General features: G+C 39.3%; 1 long non-coding RNA gene across 1 annotated transcript in view; it reads right to left on the bottom strand.

Annotated features, from left to right (window-relative positions):
* Positions 1–23,366, bottom strand: part of LOC132542492 (uncharacterized) — a 28,273-nt gene extending 4,907 nt beyond the window's left edge. Inside the window, exons 1-2 of the long non-coding RNA XR_009553502.1 lie at positions 23,243–23,366; positions 23,019–23,153 (exon numbers count right to left, since the gene is read on the bottom strand). This is a non-coding gene — a long non-coding RNA (uncharacterized LOC132542492). The remainder of the gene's footprint in view (positions 1–23,018; positions 23,154–23,242) is intronic.
* Between the last annotated feature and the right edge of the window lie 304 nt (positions 23,367–23,670).

Here is a 23,670-nt window from a genome sequence, read left to right as displayed (position 1 = left end):
ACTTCAGCAAAACAAAAATGAAAACCATTCACAAATTAGCTCTATGGCTGTCTCAGTCCACTTCAACTGGGAGAGTGGTAGAACTGTGTGGTTCAGCGACATGCAGCTAGGAATAGCCATAGGAAAGAGCTAAGAATGGCACTGGAGCATACAGACTGGAAATTGAGCTTCCCCAACTGTCATCTACAACTATCAGGGAGTCAGGAAAAAAATACTGATGTAAAATTTTAGTGTTTCTTCCTGAGATCTAGATGTTCATATTGTACAGGAAAACTATTCAAAACTGCCCAGGAAAATTCTAGCACACTGATGGGAAAAGATGTGATCATCATAGGCTCAGGGACATGTATATGAGCAAGAAGTAATGGGAACAGGAAAGGCAAGCAGTATCGAAATCTACTGTCTGTGTTGGTGAATTGATTGCTATCCTCATGCTTCCTCTGGAGCTAATAACTACCACCTTGAATAATTAGATTATATTTTTAGTGCTTTTTTTTTCCATCTAGAAAAAACTGGAAGGAGCCAGGTGGTAGTCCTGTAGGCTGAGCACACACACTGTGGTGCCTGAAGACCCAAGTTCAAGCCCCTTCTTTTTCTTCTAGCATTTGCCCTTCTTCCGTAGCCAGTTAACAGCATCAGGCTGAGCCTGATGTAAAGTTTCAAGACCTCCTTTGAATCTGGAGAGGTGGCAGTCGTTGACTATGTGGGTCATAGTCTGTCTGTAGCCGCAGGGGCAGTTCGGGTCGTCTCTGGCTCCCCAGCGATGGAACATAGCGGCGCACCGGCCATGGTCTGTTCGATAGCGATTGAGGAGGGCCCAATCATAACGTGCTAGGTCAAAGCCGGGTTGACGCTTGCAGGGGTCTGTGATGAGGTGTTTGTTCTTTACCTCAGCTGACTGCCAACTCTGTTTCCAAGAGTCTGGAACAGAGAAGTTCAGTGTAGGCGTAGGGGACCAGATTGGATGACGAGACGTCAAGCGTTGGACAGGGTGGGCGAAGATATCCGCGTATATTGGCAGGTCTGGTCGAGCGTAGACGTGGGAAATGAACTTAGATGATGCCGCATCCCGACGAATATCTGGCGGGGCGATGTTGCTAAGAACTGGCAGCCATGGAACCAGGGTGGAATGGATGGTTCCAGAAATTATCCTCATGGAGGAATATAATTTGGAATCGACCAAGTGGACATGGGGGCTACAGAACCATACTGGGGCACAGTATTCTGCAGTGGAATAGCATAATGCCAGAGATGATGATCGTAGTGTGGAAGCGCTCGCGCCCCATGAGGAGCTGGCCAGTCTTGCAATGATGTTATTCCTCGCACCCACCTTTGCTGCAGTTTTTATGAGATGTTTGTGAAATGACAGAGTGCGATCGAGAGTAACGCCAAGATTGACTGGCTGGGCTTCATGCCGGATTCTCGTATCGCCAAGCTGCACATTAAGCTCACGTGAGGCCGAGGCATGGTGTAGATGGAAAACAGATGATACCGTTTTTGCAGTGCTAGAGATTAGTCGCCATTTTTTACAGTAATCAGATATCAGAGACATGTCTTTCGTGAGTGTTTCCTTGAGGATGTCGAACTTGGATGCCTGAGTTGCACAGCAGATGTCATCGGCGTAGATGAACTTCCTTGAAGAAGTTTCTGGGAGGTCATTGATGTAAATATTAAATAGCGTAGGAGCCAGAACATAGCTCTGGGGGAGGCCACTTGAGACAAGGCTCCATCTGCTAGACTTATCACCCAGATGAACCCGGAATCTTCTGTTTTGGAGAAGAAATGATATAGTGTTGGCCACCCATGGAGGCAGGCATCTTGAGATCTTGACTAGGAGACCACGATGCCCCTAATTTAAGCCCCTAATTCCCACCTGCAAGGGGAATGCGTCACAAGTGGTGAAACAAGTCTGTAGGTGTCTCTCTTGATCTCTTCAGCTCTCTCTCCCTTCCTCTCAATTTCATTTTTTTTTTTAATTTAAATTTTTAATTTAAGAAAGGATTAGTGAACAAAAGCATAAGGTAGGAGGGGTACAACTCCACACAATTCCCACCACCCAATCCCCATAACCCACCCTCTCCCATGACAGCCTTCCCATTCTCTAGCCCTCTGGGAGCATGGACCCAGGGTCGTTGAGGGTTGCAGAAGGTAGAGGGTCTGGCTTCTGTAATTGCTTCCCCGCTGAACATGGGCGTTGACTGGTCGGTCCATACTCCCAGTCTGCCTCTCTCTTTCCCTAGTAAGGTGTGTCTCTGGGGAAGCTGAGCTCCAGGACACATTGGTGGGGTCTTCAATCCAGGGAAGCCTAGCCAGCATCCTGGTGGCATCTGGAACCTGGTGATTGAAAAGAGAGTTAACATACAAAGCCAAACAATTTGTTGAGCAATCATGGATCCCAAGATTGGAATAGTGGAGAGGAAGTGTTAGGGAGGTACTCACTGCAAACTCTAGTGTAATCCTGCTTTCAGGTATATATTTTGCAGTAGTTTATGGATACGTGTGCACATACGCTCTCTCTCACAGAAACTGGTGTATGTCTAGGTTATGGGACTTTGTTAGAAAGAGAACTACCTGAGATGAAATTAGAGTGTACTATAAAAGGAAAGGTCTCACCCGAGTAATGAAGCTGAAGGGTTGTCATTCCACACGTGAAGTCTCTGGATACACACTGAGGTGAAGCATGTTGAGATGGCAATCGTTGCTTTGGTTAGGTTGTGATCGGCGGATGCAATATTATTTGGTATGGATTGGGAGAAGCATACGGGAAAGTGAGCCCTATCCAAGGGTGCCAGGACTGGGGAAAGTAGGGGCTCTATAGTGAAGATGTGAGGTTCCTGCTGTCTTAGGGTTCAAAAAGACAATCAATAGTTAATATTATCATCACATTATTTGTTAATTGGGTTAACTTTGAAAAGTCCCTTTGTTATGGTTTGCTGTACAGTACCCAGTATCTTGTATATAGCTGTGCTATTGGAAGCTTCTAATCTGCTTGGTCTAGGCTTTTGAGAGAGTCCGCATATCAAATACGTAGCCTATCTATTAAAAAGATTCAGTTTGTCTTTTGAGAACCTTTGAGACATACAATTGATTTCCCCCTCTCATATTAATTAACTACTGATTTATATGTCTACATTTTGCTAGGAGTGTACATAAACACCATTCCCATCACCAAAGGACCGTGACCCATCCCTCCCGCCCATTCTCACCCCCCACTGGCCCAGGAAGCTACATGCCTACCCCTCACCACTGGGTTTTTACTTTGGTGCCCTACTTACAATTTGATCAGGTCCTGCTTTTAGTTTCCCTTTCAGATCTTCTAAGTCAGCTTCTGTTGATGAGTGGGATCATCCCATACTCATCTTTATCTTTCTGACTTAGTTCACTTAACATAATTCCTTCTAGCTCTGTCCAAGATGGGTCAGAGAAGGTGGGTTCATTGTTCTTGATAGCTGCATAGTATTCCATTGTGTATATATACCACAGCTTTCTCAGCCATTCATCTGTTGTTGGGCACCTGGGTTGCTTCCAGGTTTTAGCTATTATGAATTGTGCTGCTATGAACATAGGAGTACACACCTCTTTTTGGTTGGGTGTTATGGAGTCCTTGGGGTATAACCCCAGGAGAGGAATTATTGGGTCATATGGAAGGTCCATGTCTAGCCTTCTGAGAGTTTTCCAGACTGCTCTCCACAGAGGCTGTACCAATTTACATTCCCACCAGCAATGTAAAAGAGTTCCTCTGTCCCCACATCCTCTCCAGCATTTGTTGTTGCTGTCCTTTTTGATGTATGCCATTCTTACAGGAGTGAGGTGGTATCTTAGTGTTGTCTTAATTTGCATTTCTCTGACAATCAGTGACCTAGAGCAGTTTTTCATATGTTTGTTAGCCTTTTGGATCTCCTCTGTGGTGAATGTTTTGTTCATTTCCTCTGCCCATTTTTGGATGGGGTCATTTGCTTTTTTGCGGCTGAGTTTGCTGAGCTCTTTATATATTTTGGTGATTAGTTTCTTGTCTGATGTCTGGCATGTGAAGATCTTCTCCCATTCTGTGAGGGGTCTCTCTGTTTGTTTAACAGTTTCTTTGGATGTGCAGAAGCTTTTCAATTTGATGTAGTCCCATTGGTTTGTTTCTGCTTTGGTCTTCCTTGCAGTTGGGTTTGATTCATCAAAGATATCCTTGAGGTGTAGATGGGAAAGTGTTTTACCAATGTTTTCATCTAAGTATTTGATTGTTTCTGGTCTGACATCTAGGGCTTTGATCCATTTGGAGTTGATTTTTGTTTCTGGTGAGATAAAGTGGTTCAATTTCATTCTTCTGCATGTTTCAACCCAGTTTTCCCAGCACCATTTATTGAAGAGAGCCTCCTTCTTCCATTTAATCCTTTGGGCCCCCTTATCAAAGATTAGATGCCCATAGGTGTTGGGATTTACTTCTGGGCTTTCAATTCTGTTCCACTGGTCTGTGTGCCTATTTTTGTTCCAGTACCATGCTGTTTTGATGATGATGGCTTTATAATATAGTTTAAGGTCTGGGAGTGTGATGCCTCCATTTCTGTTTCTTTTCCTTAGGATGGTTTTGGCAATTCTAGGTGTTTTCAGGTTCCAGATAAATGATTGTAGTGTTTGTTCTATTCTCTTAAAGAAGCTTGGTGGAACTTTGATGGGTATTGCATTAAATTTGTATATGGCTCTGGGGAGAATGTTCATTTTGATGATATTTATTCTTCCAATCCATGAGCATGGGATATCTTTCCATTTCTTGGTATCAATTTCTATCTCCTTGAGTAGCGACTCATAGTTTTCAGCATACAAGTCTTTCACTTCTTTGGTCAACTTTATTCCTAGGTATTTGATTGATTTTGCTGAAACAGTAAATGGGAGTGATTTCTGGATGTCTTCTTCTTCAGATTTAGTGTTTGCATAAAGAAATGCCACTGATTTTTGTACATTGATTTTGTAGCCTGATACCTTGCTATATTGCCTAACAACTTCCAGTAATTTTCTACTGGATTCTTTAGGTCTTTCTATGTATACTATCATATCATCTGCAAATAGTGAGAGCTTGACTTCTTCCCTTCCAATCTGTATCCCTTTGATTTCTTTCTCTTGCCTGATTGCTATGGCAAGAACTTCCAATACTATGTTGAAGAGTAATGGTGACAGTGGGCAGCCCTGTCTAGTCCCTGATCTGAGGGGGAATGCTTTCAGCTTCTCTCCATTGAGTATGATGTTGGCTGTAGGTTTGCTATATATAGACTCCACTATCTTGAGGAATTTCCCATCTATTCCCATTTTTTGTAGAGTTTTGAGCATGAATGGGTGTTGGATTTTGTCAAAGGCTTTCTCTGCATCTATTGAGATAATCATGTGGTTTTTGGCTTTGCTTTTATTGATGTGATGAATGACATTGATTGATTTACGGATGTTGAACCAGCCTTGCATTCCTGGGATGAATCCCACTTGGTCATGATGAACAATCTTTTTGATGTGTTGCTGTATCCGGTTGGCCAAGATCTTGTTTAATATTTTGGCATCTATGTTCATCAGAGTTATTGGTCTGTAGTTTTCCTTTTTTGTTCTGTCCCTATCAGCTTTTGGTATCAGGGTGATGTTGGCTTCATAAAAGGTGGAAGGGAGTATTCCTGTTTCTTCAATCTTATGGAATAGTTTAAGAAGTATGGGTATTAACTGTTTCCTGAAAGTTTTGTAGAATTCGTTTGTGAAGCCATCTGGTCCAGGACTTTTGTTGTTGGGGAGATTCTTAATAACGGTTTCAATTTCTTTGTCTGTGATTGGTGCATTTAGATTTTGTAGTTCTTCTTGGTTCAGTTTTGGAAGTGCATAGGTTTCTAGGAATTGTTCCATTTCTTCCAGATTCTCTAGCTTGGTGGCATATAGTTCTTTATAGAAGTTTTGCAGAATTCTCTGGATTTCTGTGGTGTCAGTTGTGATATCTCCTGTATCGTTGACAATTCTATTAATTTGAGTCTTCTCTCTTTTTTGTTTGGTGAGTCTGGCTAGGGGTTTGTCAATTTTGTTTAATCTTTCAAAGAACCAACATTTGGCTTCATTGATCTTTTGTATGGTTCTTTTATTTTCGATGTTGTTTATTTCTGCTCTAACTTTAGTGATTTCTGTCCTTCTGGTTGCCTTAGGGTTCCTTTGTTCCTCTTCCTCTAAGTCCTTGAGGTGTGTAGTAAGTTCGTTCATTTGGGCTTCTTCTTGGTGTTTAATATGTGATTGTATAGCTATAAGTTTCCCTCTCAGTACTGCTTTAGCTGTGTCCCAAATATTTTGATAGGTTGTGTCTTCATTTTCATTAGTTTCCAGGAACATTTGAATTTCCTGTTTGAGTGAGTGTCTGACCCAGTGGTTCTTAAGGAGCATGTTGTTTAGTTTCCAAATTCTATGTCTTTTAATAATTTTCCATTTGTTGTTAAAAGTTAGTTTTACTCCACTGTGGTCTGAGAAGATACTTGGGATGATTTCAATGCTCTTGAATTTATTGATGCTGTCTTTGTGACCTAACATGTGGTCTATCCTTGAGTATGTGTTGTGTGGATTTGAAAAGAAGGTGTATTCCAGTTTTTTGGGGTGGAGGAGTCTGAAAATGTCCAAGAGGTCTAGTCTGTCAATCTCTTCATTCAATTCTCTTGTATCTTTATTGGTTCTCTGCTTTGTTGATCTGTCTAAGTGTGAGAGTGGGGTATTGAAGTCTCCCACTATTATTGTATTACTATTGATGTATTTTTGAAATTCTTTCAATAGGTGTTTAATGTATTTAGATGGTCCCTCGTTGGGTGCATAGATGTTAATAATTGTTAAGTCTTCTTGGCTGATTGATCCTCTAATCATTATGTAATGTCCTTGCCTATCTTTTATTACTTTATTTAATTTAAAATCTATCGTGTCTGAGATGAGAATGGCTGTTCCTGCCCTTTTTTGTGGACCGTTAGCCTGTATGATAGTTTTCCATCCTTTCACTTTAAGTCTGTGTTTATCTTGTTGTGACAGATGTGATTCTTGCAAGCAGCATATGGTTGGGTTATGTTTTCTGATCCATCCCCCCACCCTGTGCCTTTTGATGGGTGAGTTTAAGCCATTGACATTTATTGATATTATGGATTTAATGTATTGTAGTGCCATTGTTCTAAAAAACAATTTGTTTACTCTGATATATTACAAGTATTATAGTGATGTTCTTGTTTATAAGAGGTCTTTTAGTACCTCTTTCAGGGCCGGCTTGGTGATAGTTGCCTCCTTTAACTGTTGTTTGTCTAAGAACGTTTTGATCCCTCCATCTAGCTTGAATGAAAGTCTAGCAGGATACATAATCCTTGGTTGAAACCCTTTTTCATTCAGGGCTCGATAGATATCTTGCCACTCCCTTCTGGCTTTTAGAGTTTGAGTTGAGAAATCTGCAGAAAGTCTTATGGGTTTTCCCCTGTATGTGACTTTTTGTTTCTCTCTTGCAGCCTTTAGGATCCTTTCTTTATCCTTACTTCTTCTCATTGTGACTATGATGTGTCTTGGTGTTTTCAGGTCTGGGTTGATTCTGTTTGGTACTCTTTGGGCCTCTTGCACCTTGATATCCTTTCTGTTATTCAGGTCTGGGAAATTTTCTTGTATTATTTCCTCTAGGATGTTTGCTTCCCCTTCCTCTCTTTCTTCCTCTGGCAGGCCAATTATACGAATGTTACTTCTTTTGAGATCATCCCATATGTCTCTGTTGTTGTTTTCAGTGTCTCTCAATCTCTTTTTAAGCTCTTTCACCTCTTTCTTAGTTTTCTCTAACTCATCCTCTGTCTGACTAATTCTGTTTTCTGCTTCTGTTAGTCTGCTTTCCCTTGCCTCAGCTTCTTTCTTCATTACAGCTATTTCAGCTTTCAGTTCTCTAATTGTCTCAAGATAATCAGTATTTTCCTTGGGGGTCTCAACTGTTGTTTCCCTAATACTGCCATTTCTTTCCTCCAATGTTGTTTTCATTTCTGTGATTAATAAGTTTATTATTGCTTGCATACTTTTCTTATCTATGGTTACTTCTGACTGATTTGTGGTTTCTTCTGGGCTCTTGTCTTCATTCATTGGGGTAGCAGTTTTATTTGTTTTTAATCTACCCATTTTTTTTTTTAATTTATGTGTTTCTCTCTCTTTTTTTTTAATGCTCTGTTGTTCCTCAGTTGTTGTGTTTTGAGCACAAGTAACACTGTACTAAATACCTTTATGACAATTGCACTCACCAACCTCCGGAATAACAGTAGCAACTGAAGTAAGTATTGAAGGAGTTTAATCGTTACCAGTTAGCCAAACAATTTCTCCAGTCCGTGAAAAAATAGTAACCAAATCCCAGTGAAGGAAGAGAAAAGGAAGAGAGGATAGCAAGAATAGACAGTTATGCAAATCTACTATCCAGTGTATATTCTAAGGGTAACAAGAGTGTAAAGGGAACTAGAGCAGAGATACACACGTAGAGAGTCCACTCTGGGTCAGATTTCTTCCCCAAAGTAATTCACAAATTCAGAAAGGCAAAGAAGAAAGAAGTGTATGACAAGATTAAAAAAAAAAAAGAGAGAGAGAGATAGAGAGAGATAAGAGAGAGAAAAGGGAGAAGATAAGAAGAAGAGTTGTAATCAAAGAGCAGTGCGAGGAACTTCCCAAATGTGTATCAGTGAATTAAAAAAAAAAAAAAAAGGAAAAAAAAAAAAAAAAAAGAAAAAAAAAAACCCTGTTTGGTGGTATGGGGTATCCTGCTAGTAGCTGGTCCCAGGCACTGCTTATGGGGGGGGGGGGGGCGGCGGGAAGGATGTATGCTTGAAAATTAAAAGGAAGAAAAAAGAATTTTTTTCCCTACTCTAATTCTTAACCCAAATTAAGTTATAGACACATCCTTGGTATGACCGTTATGGCCCCTTATTGGCTGGCCTGCTAAAGGCAGAAAATCCTATTGTTTACACGAGATGTGTCCGGAGCTCAAAGGCTGGCCGCTTCTCTGGGCGCCATCTTCCGGGAAACCCCGCCCTCCAGACTTTTTTAAAGGATTTCTCAAAAATGAAAACTAGCTCCAAGTCCTTTGATCCAATGAGAGCTATACTCAAGAAGTCTTTGGATCCACCCTCAGGGTCGCGGTGGACCCTGGCAACTCCCAAGAGGCAGCCCCCGAGCTAAAGTGCTCTCTCCGGGTCCTCTGCCCGCCGCGCTCTGCAACAGGCGGAGGAGCCGCCTTCCCGGGCAGGCGGAGGACAATGCCCGGCGCACTCGCCTTGCCTGGCGCCGCCTGGGAATTCTGGAGCCCCGCTAGTCCGTGTCACCTTTGCTCTAATTGTTAACCCAAATTAAACTGTAATCACTTCTTTGGTGCCCCCCCCCTTATTGACTGGCCTGCTAAAGGCAGAAAATCCTACCGTTGCCGACGATGCTATCAGAGCACTCGCTGTCGCTATCAGAGCACGGCGATTTCTCAGGCCGCCGCCATCTTACCTCTCCTTCCTCTCAATTTCTATCTGTCCAAAGGACAAAAAGAAAAAACGGAAACATGGCCGCTGAAAGCAGTGGATTCATCCTGCAAGCACAGAACCTGAGCAGTACTCTTGGTGGCAATATAGGAAAAGAAAGAAAAGAAAGAACTAAAAAGCATCAAACCTTCCATTTAATACATCATAATAAAGATGTTTTGTTTTACTAGTGGAACTGAAAAAGAGCAAATCTACTTTGTGTCTTTATATATATAATTTATTTACTTTTAATTTTTAAAAATATATATTTTCTCCACTATAGGGGGGGTGAAGGAAGGGACTCAGACTGTTGTTGTTGGGAATGTTTTTAATATACATTCCTATTAACTAATACATATATATATATTATTTTGGATAGAGCTAGAGAAATTAAGTATGAAGAGAGACAGAAAGACATCTGCAATACTACTTGACTGCTTGTGAAGCTTTTTTCCTGCATGTGGGTACTGGAAGGCTAGACCAGGTCTTACCCACTGTAATGTTTGCACTAAATCAGGTGCCCCAAGTCCCTATTTATTTATTTATTTATTTATTTATTTATTTTTCACCAGAGAATTACTTAGTTCCAGTTTATGGTATTACAAGGGACTGAACATGAGATCTTGGAGTCTCAGACATGAAAGTGTTTTTGTTTTTTTTTCAAAGCCATTTTTATATCTCCCAGACCCCCTTCTATATTCTTTTGCACAGTAGTACATATGATTATTTTTAGTTAGACTAAAAATTACTCTTCTTATGGCAAAATAAAACCCTCCAAAATTTGTTGAATGTATTTTTTCCCTTAAAAGTCATGGTTGTCTTGGTTACAATATATATATTGCATCTTTCTTAGACACTCATCTATATGGGGAGAAGAGAAATTGTACCCATCTGTCAACAACTGTATTGTAAACTGTTAAACTTCTAATAAAATGATAAACAAAAAGCCATAATTTTGATTTAGATGATATATGTGTACTTAAACAAAAATCAGTGATATTGATGATTATTTTAGGGTCTTCACAAATCCATCTACATAAGAAAACAAGAATCTAACTGAGCCTTTGAAAGTAGAAGTCTAGATTCACTTTCAGTTACATAAACACTGACTAACATTTGAGGAAGTAACATCTCCAGATGTCAGCAAAATAAGTAAGTACTTTTATTTTTTAAGAGGAATTCATAATGGGTTCCTGAAATAAATTTGATATGAAACATATCAAAGGCACTAGATCTTACTTCTGGCTCTACTCACATTCCCTAACAGATTATATATATATATATATATATATATATATATATATATATATATATATGTGTGTGTGTGTGTGTGTGTGTGTGTGTGTGTGTGTGTGTGTGTGTGTGTGTAATTTATTAGTGAGAAAGGTAAGATAAAAAAGAGAACCAAGCAAGGGATTCAATAGTTTATCGACTGTACCACCTTCCAGACCACTCAGCAGAGTATTTCACAGAGGAAAACTTGTTACTCAAAATGAATTCACAATATAAGTAGGATGGACATCACTTGTGAGTTTGTTAGCAATAAGAAGTGGGCCCAGGTAGTGAAGCACCTGCTTGAGTACACAAATGTATGAGGACTGTCCTAATCCTCACCTGCAGGGGTTGGGAGGGTGGAGCTCACCAGCAATGAAGCAATGCTGAAGGTGTATCTATTTTTCTCTCTCTCTACCTCCCCTCCTTCTCAATTTCTGTGTCTGTCCAATAAATAAAATATTAGAAAAGAATTAAAGAAATTAACAATCTCAGTCACTGTTCCAGAGCTACTGGACCAGTCTGATTTTATTTTATCCCTCCAGGCTTATTGCTGGGACTCAGTGCTTGAACTACGAATCCACTGCTCCTGGAGGCTTTTTCTTTCTTTCTTTTTTTGTTTTTCTCCTTTTGTTGCCCTTGTTGTTTATTGTTGTTGTTTTTTGTACTGTTGTTATTATTGCCATTGTTGTTAGATAGGACAGAGAGAAATGGAGAGAGGAGGGGAAGACAGGAAGAGAGAAAGACAGACACCTGCAGAACTGCCTCACCACCCCCTGCAAGTGGGAAGCTGGGAGCTCAAACCAGGATCCTTATGTTGGTCCTTGCACTTTGCACCATGTGTGCTTAACCTGCTGTGCGACTGCCTGAGTCCCTCCGAGTCTGATATTTTTTTTTACAAACTCTGGGGAATTTTCTCATGGTTATTCTAGTTAGAAAACAATAGATTTGATAATAATTGGTCAAGAATATAATGAGTCATAAATATAAGTCAAATATGAGAGTGAGTAGAATTAAAATTCCTTGCACTTGATAATGACAGAAATCACAATAAACCTTTTAAGGGCTCTTTTCTTATCCCTGAGTGTTTGTTTCTGTCTTACCACTTGCTTATAACATATTTTTCTATTTCATATTGTGCTAGTGGACATATTATCATGCTTAAAATTTATAATTGCCAGTACTTAAAAAAATTTCCAACTTTGTCTTAATTCATTTCACTCCCAGCCCTAGAATGTGCTCTATTTACATAGTTTTTATCTCCTTCCTTTTCTCTGAGCGTCTCTCCATGGAAACAAACATAATAAGAAGTAGAAGAATGGTATGACTTGAAAATTCACTTACTCTAGAAGTGTAGCCATGGAGCAATGTCAGTTAATCAAATGAATTATACTAGGGGATAAACAAGACTTTGACTGTTTCTTAGCACACATAGAATTCTATTTCCGTTATGAGCAATATCGAACTCTGCTGCAGGATAAATCATAGATGTTAATAAATCTTTTGTGTTTGTGCGGGGGTGGGGGGAAGCTGAAATATGATACTTTTCACTGACAGAACTTTCCAGAAGAATCAATAGGGGAAGAAAACGCTAAGAAAATTATTTTCTACTGCATTTTCATTACAAATTAGATAAAATTTCTCCTCCAAACTAAAATAAAGAATACAAATTCATCTCGGTTAAAGAAAACAAATCCGATGAAGTAGTTGAAAAATAGAAAGCATGAAGGCTTTGAAGTCAAACACACATATTGACATTCAAATAGCAAATCTCACTTGCAAACTTGCCCACTACAAAACTGATCAAGTTATATGTCAGTTCTCAGCCTTAGAGTTCTCATCTGTAAAGTTCTTTTGGAGAAGGTAGTAGGATAATGTGTTCTCCATCTCTCCATTTCTCTTTTCTTCTCTAATTATTCTCAATTGAAGGGAAGGACTATTTATAGTATTAACAAATAACCTGATTGACAGTCACTGCTAAGATTGAAGGTCAAATGAGTGTATGTGCTCAGCACTATAAAAAATGATGGGCATTATTTGTGTGGGTTGCAGTGCTATGTTGAGGAGCCATAATTGATAACCTTGAATAAAATATTAAGATTAGTGTGATTCTGGAATTTCTCTTCTTTCAGGAGAGACTGAAAGTTGTCAACAGCCACACCATTACCAGGCTGGTGAGTTAAGCCATCCTAGACTATCTCTACTGACATGCCAGCTGATTAAATAGGTCCAATAAAACCCACATAGATGAGCTGAACTACACTGCTGAATCATAGATACATGAGAAGGAAAAGAAAAAAAAAATCTCATTGTTTTAGCTTCTGAATTTGGAGTAGTTTACTACTCAATGTAATCAACTAGAAAGACCCATTGATGGGAGTTGGGCTGTAGTGGCAGCGGGTTAAGTGCACGTGGTGCCAAGCCAAGGACCAGCTTAAGGATCCTGGTTCAAGCCCCCGGCTCCCCACCTGCAGGGGAGTTGCTTGACAGGCGGTGAAGTAGATCTGCAGGTGTCTCTCTTTCTCTCCCCCTCTCTGTCTTCCCCTCCTCTCTCTCTTTCTCTCTGTCCTATCCAACAATGATGACAACAAGAACTACAATAAAACAACAAGGACAACAAAAGGGAATAAATAAATATATAAAAAAAAGAAATACTCATTGGTTAAGTACTTTATGGGGTCTTTTTTAGGCCTTTGTACTTGCTGCACTTCTGGAGTCACTGCAGACTATTGCACTTTTTACCCCTAACTTATAGATACATGTGCACATGTGCCCTATCTCATGGGCCCTGGTCTATATCTAGGTTATTTTTGTAAATTTGTTAGGGGTTGTGCTACCCAAAAAGGATCTAAAGAGTCCTATGAGCTAGGAAAGGTCTCACTAGATATTTTCTACTTAGACCTAGATACCTACTTCCTCACCTACTTCCTACTTCATGTCTTTCAATCACTCTAAGGCCAACCTTGTCAGACAAATTAAGGACTACAAAAGCTGAATAAGGGCAAGAGACCAGCACACTTTAATGATGGCTCTTTTGGTCACTTCCATGCCACCACATCATCCAGGGACCTAGTCAGGGATTCCCACATAGATATGATGGCTCAAGAACTCTAACAGATCCTTCTCTCCATCATCAAGATGGTCATCTCCATCAGAAACAACACCATAAACCCTCTTGTGGAATGCTACAAAACCTTGTCCTCGATGTAGAATAACAGTGAAAGAAATTGCCCCACTCTTAGATGGGAAGCTGGGTCAACATATTCTGCTTCTTGAGGAAGACTGAAATGCAGCCTAGAATGTTCCTAGCTGTGACCATTGAATGCAAGTTCAGACTGACAGGGATGCAGAGGTTACACAAGTTCCTGTGCTAAATATGAATATAGATGGGTCCTAGGTTTACAGTTAATGGTATTTATATACTCTTGTAATGCCCATGTTTGGGCATTATTCTCTGCCATGATCTAGCTTTCTAGTCCTATTTCCAACTCTGGCACCATTTTCCCAGATGATACTTTATGCCCACCTGCATGTTATCTCAGGCAAAATTAATAAAGCCATATGCCCCTTGGAATATCTAAAATAGACTTGCTAGCTTATTCCAACCTGAATACCTCAACTCTCACCTCTATATTCTTACCCCTGGGTTCCTGATTATTAAAAATTTGTTCTGCTGTATATATTAGTGCTTTTCAGCCACCAAGTTGCAGATGCTAACATGATGCCACGATGACCTCCCTGGGCAGACAAACTCACCAATGTGTCCTGGTCCCCCCACCTGCCCAGAGCCCTACCCTACTATGGAAAGACAGAAACAGGCTGGGGGTCTTTACTGACTTGTCAATGCCTATATCCAGTGGAGAAGCAATTACACTTGCCAGATATTCCACCTTCTGCACCCAATAAAGATCTTTGATCCATACTCTTAGAGGGACAAAGAATAGGGAAGATTCTAATGAAGAGGAGGGGATATGGAATACGGGTGGTGGGAATTCTACTCTTCTTATCCCATAATACTGTCAGTAATTATTGCTGCCCCTCTTCCCCATCCTGTTTTAACTGCTTTAGATTTCAGTTTTAAAATTCTCCTTTATTCCTCATAACAGCTCTGTAAGGTAGTCATTTGTATCTCTATTTTATAGCTGAGGAACATGAGGTTACTTGTATATGTTCATAAAACTACATAGTCTCTTCTGAAGAAAGATGAATTTTTATTATTTATTTATTTTAATTCACTATAATTTATATTAATCATTTGATATTTGATTATTTATTTAATTTACAAAAAGGAAACACTGACAAAACCATAGGATAAAAGGGGTACAACTCCACACAATTTCCACCACCAGAACTCTGTATCTCATTCCCTCCCTTGATAGCTTTCCTCTTATTTAACCCTCTGGGAGTATGGACCCAAGGTCATTGTGGGATGCAGAAGGTGGAAGGTCTGGCTTCTGTAGATGTTTCCCCACTGAACATGGGCTTTGGCAGGTCGATCCATACTCCCAGCCTGCCTTTCTCTTTTCCTAGTAGGACCGGTTTCTGGGAAATAGGAGCTCCATGACACATTGGTGAGGTTGTCTGTCCAGGGAAGTCTGGTTGGCATCATGCTAGCATCTGGAACCTGGTGGCTGAAAAGAGAGTTAACATATAATGCCAAACAAGTTGTTGACTAATCATGAACCTAAAGGCTGTATTAGTGCAGATGAAGATTTGGCGGGGGGAGGTGGTGTGTCTCCGTTCTGTAGATAGCTAGTAGGCATATTTTAGTTATAGTCCAAGGGTCTATGGCTATACTAGTGTTTTTTTCCCCTGAGCCTGAAGTCTGATATGAAGGTGGACCTAAGTTATTGTCTGGAGATATAATGCCATGTCTGTAAAAAGGACTAGGAAGCTGGATCAGGGAAGAGAGTAGCTCCTAAATAAGGGAAAGGTGTATAAATATTGTTGACTGCAAACCCCATAAATTTGACATGTTCTGGGGCTCATATTCAGCTTAGAAACCTATGTGACCTCTGCATCCCTGTAGATCTGACCTCACATTCTGTTGTCATCAGTAGGAAAAGATGCATTTTTCATCACAAACTTATTTATCTATAACATTGAAATCAATATCCTTATGAGACTCAGAATTCAGCAATGAGAAGGACAAATGTACTAGTGGTATAAATACAGATCTGAGGCTGTTTTGTAGCATGAAGGCAAAACAGTCCCTATAAAAGAATGAAGATATACTGAAGTCTCTGCTGAGTTATATCAACTAAATGAAAGTGAGTAGTTATGCCAAGAAAGTAAAGACGGTATGGGGGAAAGTTATGCACAGGTCATAATTCATAGTTGGGAAGGTGAGAGAGTGAGTTGTCTGGTGTTAATGGAATATAAATATAATGACTGTGAAAATAAAAGGTTAATATAATCCTGAGCATAGAAAACAGAAAACGAAGGTAAGGAATTAAGTGTAATTGCTTTCATATTGTACAGAAAATAGGAAACTCACCCAACTGACACAACTACTGGATTGTTCAAAAAGTCATGAAACATATTTTTAATTTTTTTAGTATTTATTTATTTATTTCCTTTGTTGCCCTTGTTTTATTGGTGTAGTTATTGTTGTTGTTGTTACTGATGTCGTCATCGTCGTATAGGGCAGAGAGAAATGGAGAGAGGAGGGGAAGAGAGAGAGGGGGAGAGAAAGACAGACACCTGCAGACCTGCTTCACCACTTGTGAAGTGACTCCCCTGTAGGTGGGGAACAGGGGGCTCAAACTGGGATCCTTATGCCAGTCCTTGTGCTTATGCCACCTGTGCTTAACCTGGTACACTACCACCCGACTCTCATGGCACATTTTTGAATAGAAAACATACAATATGATTTCTCTGACAATTCAGTAGTGGGACTTAATATAAATATGATTTACAAATAAGTGGGAAGGATCAGGGACACTAATAAGAGAGAGATGGCTATAAGAATCTGGAGAGAGCCACAGTGACCAGGGGAATCTCTAGATAGAAACTTTTGCTAGCAAATGAAGTCACTTTTAATTCCAGCCTGGGAGAGAGAGAGAGAGAGAGAGAGAGAGAGAGAGAGAGAGAGAGAGAGAGAGAGAGAGAGGAAGGAGAAGGAGAAGGAGAAGGAGAAGGAGAAGGAGAAGAAGAAGAAGAAGAAGAAGAAGAAGAAGAAGAAGAAGAAGAAAAGAAAGAAGGAGGAGGAGGAGGAGGAGAAGGAGAAGAAAAGAAAGAAGGAGGAGGAGGAGAAGGAGAAGAAGGAGGAGGAGGAGGAGAAGGAGAAGAAGGAGGAGGAGAAGGAGAAGAAGGAGGAGGAGGAGAAGGAGAAGAAGGAGGAGAAAGAGAAGGAGAAGAAGGAGGAGAAAGAGAAGGAGAAGGAGGAGGAGAAAGAGAAGGAGAAGAAGGAGGAGAAGGAGGGGGAGAAGGAGAAAGAGAGAGAGAAGGAGAAGGAGGATAAGAAGAAGAAGAAGAAGAAGAAGAAGAAGGAGAAGGAGAAGGAGAAGGAGAAGGAGAAGGAGAAGGAGAAGGAGAAGGAGAAGGAGAAGGAGAAGAAGAAGAAGAAGAAGAAGAAGAAGAAGAAGAAGAAGAAGAAGAAGAAGAAGAAGGAGAAAGGAGAAAGGAGAAGGAGAAGAAGACACTAGGGAAGCTAAGCATTCCAGTTTCTCTCTGTTCTTTCCTTCTAATCTGTGTACGATGCTTACCACTGGTAAACAAACAAACAAACAAACAAAACAAAAAAAACCTCCAGCAGCTGTAGCAAGATCAAAGATGTGGAGCGTCTGGGGAGAGAACTAGCGGGAACTGGGGACCCGGTGCATGATGGTGGAGGAGAACCTAGGTTGGTGTTGGAAATGTAGAGCTATATATCACAGAAAGATGAGGCATTGTTCTCATATGACAACAAACGTCTTGTAAATTATTGCCTTTCTAAAAAAACAACTTTAAAAAGCATGGAAATTTGTTGATGGAGAGTCTAGAAAGATCAGCCATTTCCCTGCAGTTGACTGAAAGTATACTTGGAGTGGGAAATCCTCAGCACTCATATTGTATGCATTGTTTCCGATCTTTTTTTTTTTTTTCTTTATTGGGGAATTAATGTTTTATATTCAACAGTAAATACAATAGTTTGTACATGCATAACATTTCCCATTTTTCCATATAATAATACAGCCCCCACTAGGTCCTCTGTCATCCTTCTTGGATCTGTATTCTCCCCACCTACCTACCCCAGAGTCTTACTTTGGTGCAATATGCCAATTCTAGTTCAGGTTCTACTTGCGTTTTCTTTTTTGATCTTGTTTTCAACTACTTCATCAGAATGAGATCATCCCATACTCATCCTTCTGTTTCTGACTTATTTCACTTAACATGAATTTTTCAAGGTCCATCCAAGATCAGCTGAAAACAGTGAAGTAGCCATTTTTGATAGCTGAATAGTATTCCATTGTGTATATATACCACAACTTGCTCAGCCACTCATCTGTTCTTGGACACCTGGGTTGCTTCCAGGTTTTGGCTATTAAAAATTGTGCTGCCAAGAACATATGTGTACATAGATCTTTTTGGATGGGTGTGTTGGGTTCCTTAGGATATATCTCCAGGAGAGGAATTGCAGGATTATAGGGTAGGTCCATTTCTAGCCTTCTGAGAGTTCTCCACAGAGGTTTGACCAATTTAAATTCCCACCAGCAGTGTAGGAGGGTTCCTTTGACCCCATAACCCCTCCAGCATTTGCTACTGCTACCTTTTCTGATGTATGACATTCTCACAAGAGTGAAGTGATATCTCACTGTTGTCTTTATTTGCATTTCTCTGACAGAGACTTGGAGCATTTTTTCAATTGCCCTCCCCCCATTTTTGATGGGGTTATTTGTTGTCTTGTTTAAATTTACAAGTTCTTTATATATTCTGGTTATTACCCTCTTGCCTGATGTATGGCATGTAAAGATCTTCTTCCATTCTGCGAGGGGTCTCTTGGTTTGGGAAGTAGTTTCTTTAGCTGTGCAGAAGCTTTTTAATTTGATGTAGTCTCATAGGTTCATGCTTGTCTTAGTCTTCTTTGTAATTGAATTCGTTTCATTAAAGATGTCTTTAAAATTTATGCAGAAAAGAGTTTTGCCAATATTTTCCACTAAGTATCTGATAGTATGTGGTCTAACATCCAAGTCCTTGATCCACTTGGAATTTCCTTTTGTATTTGGTCAAATACAGTGGTTCAGTTTCACTCTTCTGCATGTTTCAACCAATTTTTTCCAATACCATTTGTTGAAGAGACTCTGCTTTCCCCACTTAATAGTCTGGGTACCTTTGTCAAAGATTAGATGTCCATAGGTATGGGGGCATACTTCTGGGCTCTCAGTTCTATTCCACTGGTCAGTATTTCTATTCATGTTCCATTACCAAGCAGTTTTGATGACAATGGCCCTATAATACAATTTGAGATCTGGGAGTGTGATGCCTCCATTTCTGTTCTTTCTTCTCAAGATTGTTTTGGCAATCTAGGTCTTTTCTGGTTCCAGATAAACATTTGTAGCATTTGTTCTATTCTCCTAAAAAATGTGGTTGGGATCTTGATGGGGATAGCATTAAATTTGTATACAGCTCTGGATGGTATATTCATTTTGATGATGTTAATTCTTCCAACCCATGAACAAGGAATATATTTCCACTTCTTTGTTTCCCATATTTTTACAAATGTTATCAGTAAAGTTGTAAGTAAAAGTAATAAGGTTGTGAATCAACAATGGTAGAGAATGTTCCATTCTCCGAAGGGAGGTTCGATAGCATACTCTGTATAGCACCTGAAGATAATGGGACCTGAAATTGGTGCAGCTTGGAATGTTCCTAGCTGTAACCACAGAACGTGAGCTCAGACCTACAGGGATGCAGAGGTTACATAGGCCCCTGTGCTGAACATGGGCCCCAGATCAGATTGAGGGGCTCTACAGTTAACAATATTTACATAATTTCCCCATATTTGGGAACTACTCTCTTCCGTGATACAGCTTTCTGGTCATTTTTCCAACCGTGACACCATCCCTCCAGACAATAGCTTAGGTCACCTTCATATGAGATGTCAGGCACAGGCAAAAACTAGTTGGGTCATGGCCCCTTTGAATATAGCTAAAATAAACCTAATAGCTTTTTTCCAAAATGGAAATCCCAAATCTCCATCCTTAGTATTCTTGCCTTTAGGTTCATGATTAGTCAAAAATTTTCTCTGCTTTTTATCTTAATTTTTTTTTAGCCACCAGGTTCCAGATGCTACCATGATGTCAACCAGATGTCCCAAGGCAGACAACCCCACCATTGTGTCCTAGAGCCCCACCTCCCCAGAGCCCTGCCTCACTAGGTAAAGAGAGGGACAGGCTGGGAGTATGGATGAAACTGTCAATGCCCATGTTCAGCTGGGAAGCAGTTATAGATGCCAGACCTTCCACCTTCTGCATCCCATAATGACTTCTAGAGGGTTAAAGAATAGGAAAGCTATCAGGGGAGGGATATGGAGTTCTGGTGGCAAAAACTGTGTGGAATTGTACCCCTATTATCTTATGGTCTTGTCAGTGTTTCCATTTTTTTAAATTTATTTTTAATTAAAAAAGGATACATTAACAAAACCATAGGATAAAAGGGGTACTACTCCACACAGTTCCCACCACCCAATCTCCATATCCCATCCCTTCCTCTGATAGCTTTCCCATTCTCTATCCCTCTGGGACCGTGGACCCAGGGTCGTTGTGGGTTGCAGAAGGTGGAAGGTCTGGCTTCTGTAATTGCTTCCCCACTGAACATGGACATTGACAGGGCTTTCTACTGTCACCATTACTCTTCAACATAGTATTGGAAGTTCTTGCCATAGCAATCAGGCAAGAGAAAGAAATCAAAGGAATACAGATTGGAAGGGAAGAAGTCAAGCTCTCACTATTTGCAGATGATATGACAGTATACATAGAAAAACCTAAAGAATATAGCAGAAAACTACTAAAAGTTATTATGCAATATAGCAAGGTGTCAGGCTACAAAGTCAATGTACAAAAATCAGTGGCATTTCTTTATGCAAACACTAAATCTGAAGAAGACACCCAGAAATCACTCCCATTTACTGTTTCAGCAAAATCAATAAAATACCTAGAAATAAAGTTGACCAAAGAAGTGAAAGACTTGTATATTGAAAACTATGAGTTGCTACTCAAGGAAACTGAAACTGATACCAAGAAAAGGAAAGACATCCCATGCTCATGGATTGGAAGAATAAATATCATCAAAATGAATATTCTCCCCAGAGCCATATACAAATTTAATGTAATACCCATCAAAGTTCCACCAAACTTCTTTAAGAGAATAGAACAGTGTTTCCATTTTATAAATAAAAACTTAAAAAAAAAGCAATAGGGCACACAGAACGTTTTTCAGTCATACATATCTTCTGCTGACTAAAATTATATAATCTAATCAAGAATTGTTCACATTTTACTTCCTATTTGATATTAACAAAATTTGTAGTACAGGAATTTTTGTTTTCCTGTCTGGACACACATTTCATGCTGCCACACCCAAGTAACATTTATGCCAGTTAGCAAAGTGAGGCAACATTATAAGCCACTATGTTATCTACTCCCTCCCCATGTTCTGTTTCCTGATCTGCCAACATAAGTGAAAGAACTCCGATGTCTTTGTCTGTCCTTTACAGTGTTGTGTTTTCTAAAAAAATAAAATAAGCAAATAAAACTGAGTTCAGGATGAAAGGAAGTTATTGCATAAATTTTAAGAAAACGTTTTCATCTTTATATAGCATTAATCTTTAAAGTATAGCTAGATTTGGTCCTGCCAATATTCCAATTTTATTCCCCCATTATGAAAAAAAGTACAGTAAAATTATGACTCTATGCCATTCACTGGAGATAAATTCTTATGTATTTTCATGAAATGATACTTACGTGAGGTTAATATAAACTACTGAAAATTTAGACAGAAAACACTTTGAAATTTTCCTTTCTCTTTTGAGAGAAAAAATTTTTCTTTCACTCAACTATAAAAAAGAGTACCTTCTTTGTCTTTTCTTTTAATTCACTAAAATAGTAAAGTGTAAGAGACAATTATTTTTTTTCATTTTTAAGCAGAGATAATTGACATATATACATATACATATATATCACTTTAAAAGTTCAAGATACGGCATAAGGATCCTGGTTCGAGCCCCCGGCTACCCACCTGCAGGGGAGTCACTTCACAGGCAGTGAAGCAGGTCTGCAGGTATCTGTCTTTCTCTCTCCCTCTCTGTCTTCCCCTCCTCTCTCCATTTCTCTCTGTCCTGTCCAACAACGACAACATCAGTAACAACCACAATAATAACTACAACAATAAAACAACAAGGGCAACAAAAAGAAATAAATATTAATAAAAAAATTTCAAGGTAATTATCTTGCTTGATTAACATATATTATAAGATTATAATTATTCTAAGTTGTTTTAAAAATTATTTTACTTGGGTTTTCTAAGAAGTTAAAATATGAAAATACTGATAATTTCATTACTTTTCCAGTATGTATACATTCTATTTTATATTATTCTCCAAAAGCATTGGTAGTCGTAACTAGAATACTTTTAAAGAAAAGAAGTACTGCTTATAAAATAATTAACCTAGGAGAGTACCTGCTTTGTCATGCAAATGACTCATAATTCAGCCATGTAAGAGGAAACATTCTTGCTGGGTGCTCTTCTCTTTGTCTCTTTCTGTCTCTGCCTCTCTATATATGATAAATTTTGGAGTGTTAAGAGTCTCATCCTCACTTAAGTTCTCTGTTTCAGTAAAAAAAAGTAGTGTGAAACTCTGACTCTGAAATAAATATTACACTGTCAAACTCTATAACCTCTAAAATAGGATTCATGATTTCTAACTCTCTAAAACCCTGCATTTATAAGCTACTAATAGGAACATTATCTAATGGAAGGTTGTTGTTGTTTATTTATTTTTAATCTGGAGACTAATAGAAATCAGCTAAGGCAAACTTGGAAATTATTATGGAAAAATAAAATGATTTTTGTTTCAAAGTGTATTTTTTTTTAATCTAGTATCTACTTGACAAATGTTTCTTTTGTCCCATTCCCAGCTTTCTGGGCTACTTAAAGAACACATTTTAGGATGTGTATTATTGAATTCTAATTACAGTTGAGGGAGGACACAGTGACATGTAATTGTGGTAAAATAACTAAAGCCCTGTAGTGTCTTGTTATTCCATTAAAAATGACCTTAGCTTAGGGACACAGAGCTTTGCATTGATGTGTTTTGTTTGTAGTTTTCTCTCCACAGGTGTACTTCCTCACATTGGGCTATACATTGAATCCTGACTGGTACATGGGGGTTCGTGAAATAAATTATGCTTCCTGTGAGAAATAATTCATCATTCAGCACCTACTATTACCATATCTTTGAGTGAATGAAATCATTTGAAAGTGGTAAGAGTGATACTCACATTGGGAATGAGTTGTTTTATAACAGCTTGGGAGCTATCCCTGATGACCATACATAAAACCAATGATCCAGGTTACCTTTAGAGGAAGAAAAAAATGAATAAAAATTAAACTGACAGAATTAGCTTTAGCTATAAAAAACATGCTAATTTCTAAAGTAGTTGCATTATGCACAAAGTAATACATATTAAACAGTAATTTAAACTGAAGGACAGGGCTAAGGAGATGGCTCAGCAGTTCTGCAAAAAGTCATTAATGCCCGTGGAAGCATACTCAAGTCCCAGGTTCAATTCCCAGCACAAGCATAAGCCAACGTGTAGTAGTACTTTGGTGGGGGAAAATTTTTTGTAATTCCAGCTTCTTGGATGTTAACAATCCAAAGGAGAAATAGACATATACCAAGTAATATCATTGCAGAAGAAAAGTATGG

This window comes from Erinaceus europaeus, chromosome 13 (genome assembly GCF_950295315.1).
Source record: "Erinaceus europaeus chromosome 13, mEriEur2.1, whole genome shotgun sequence".
NCBI lineage: Eukaryota > Metazoa > Chordata > Mammalia > Eulipotyphla > Erinaceidae > Erinaceus > Erinaceus europaeus.
The sequence above is the reverse complement of the archived record's forward strand: the minus strand, read 5'-3'. Positions and strand labels throughout refer to the sequence as shown.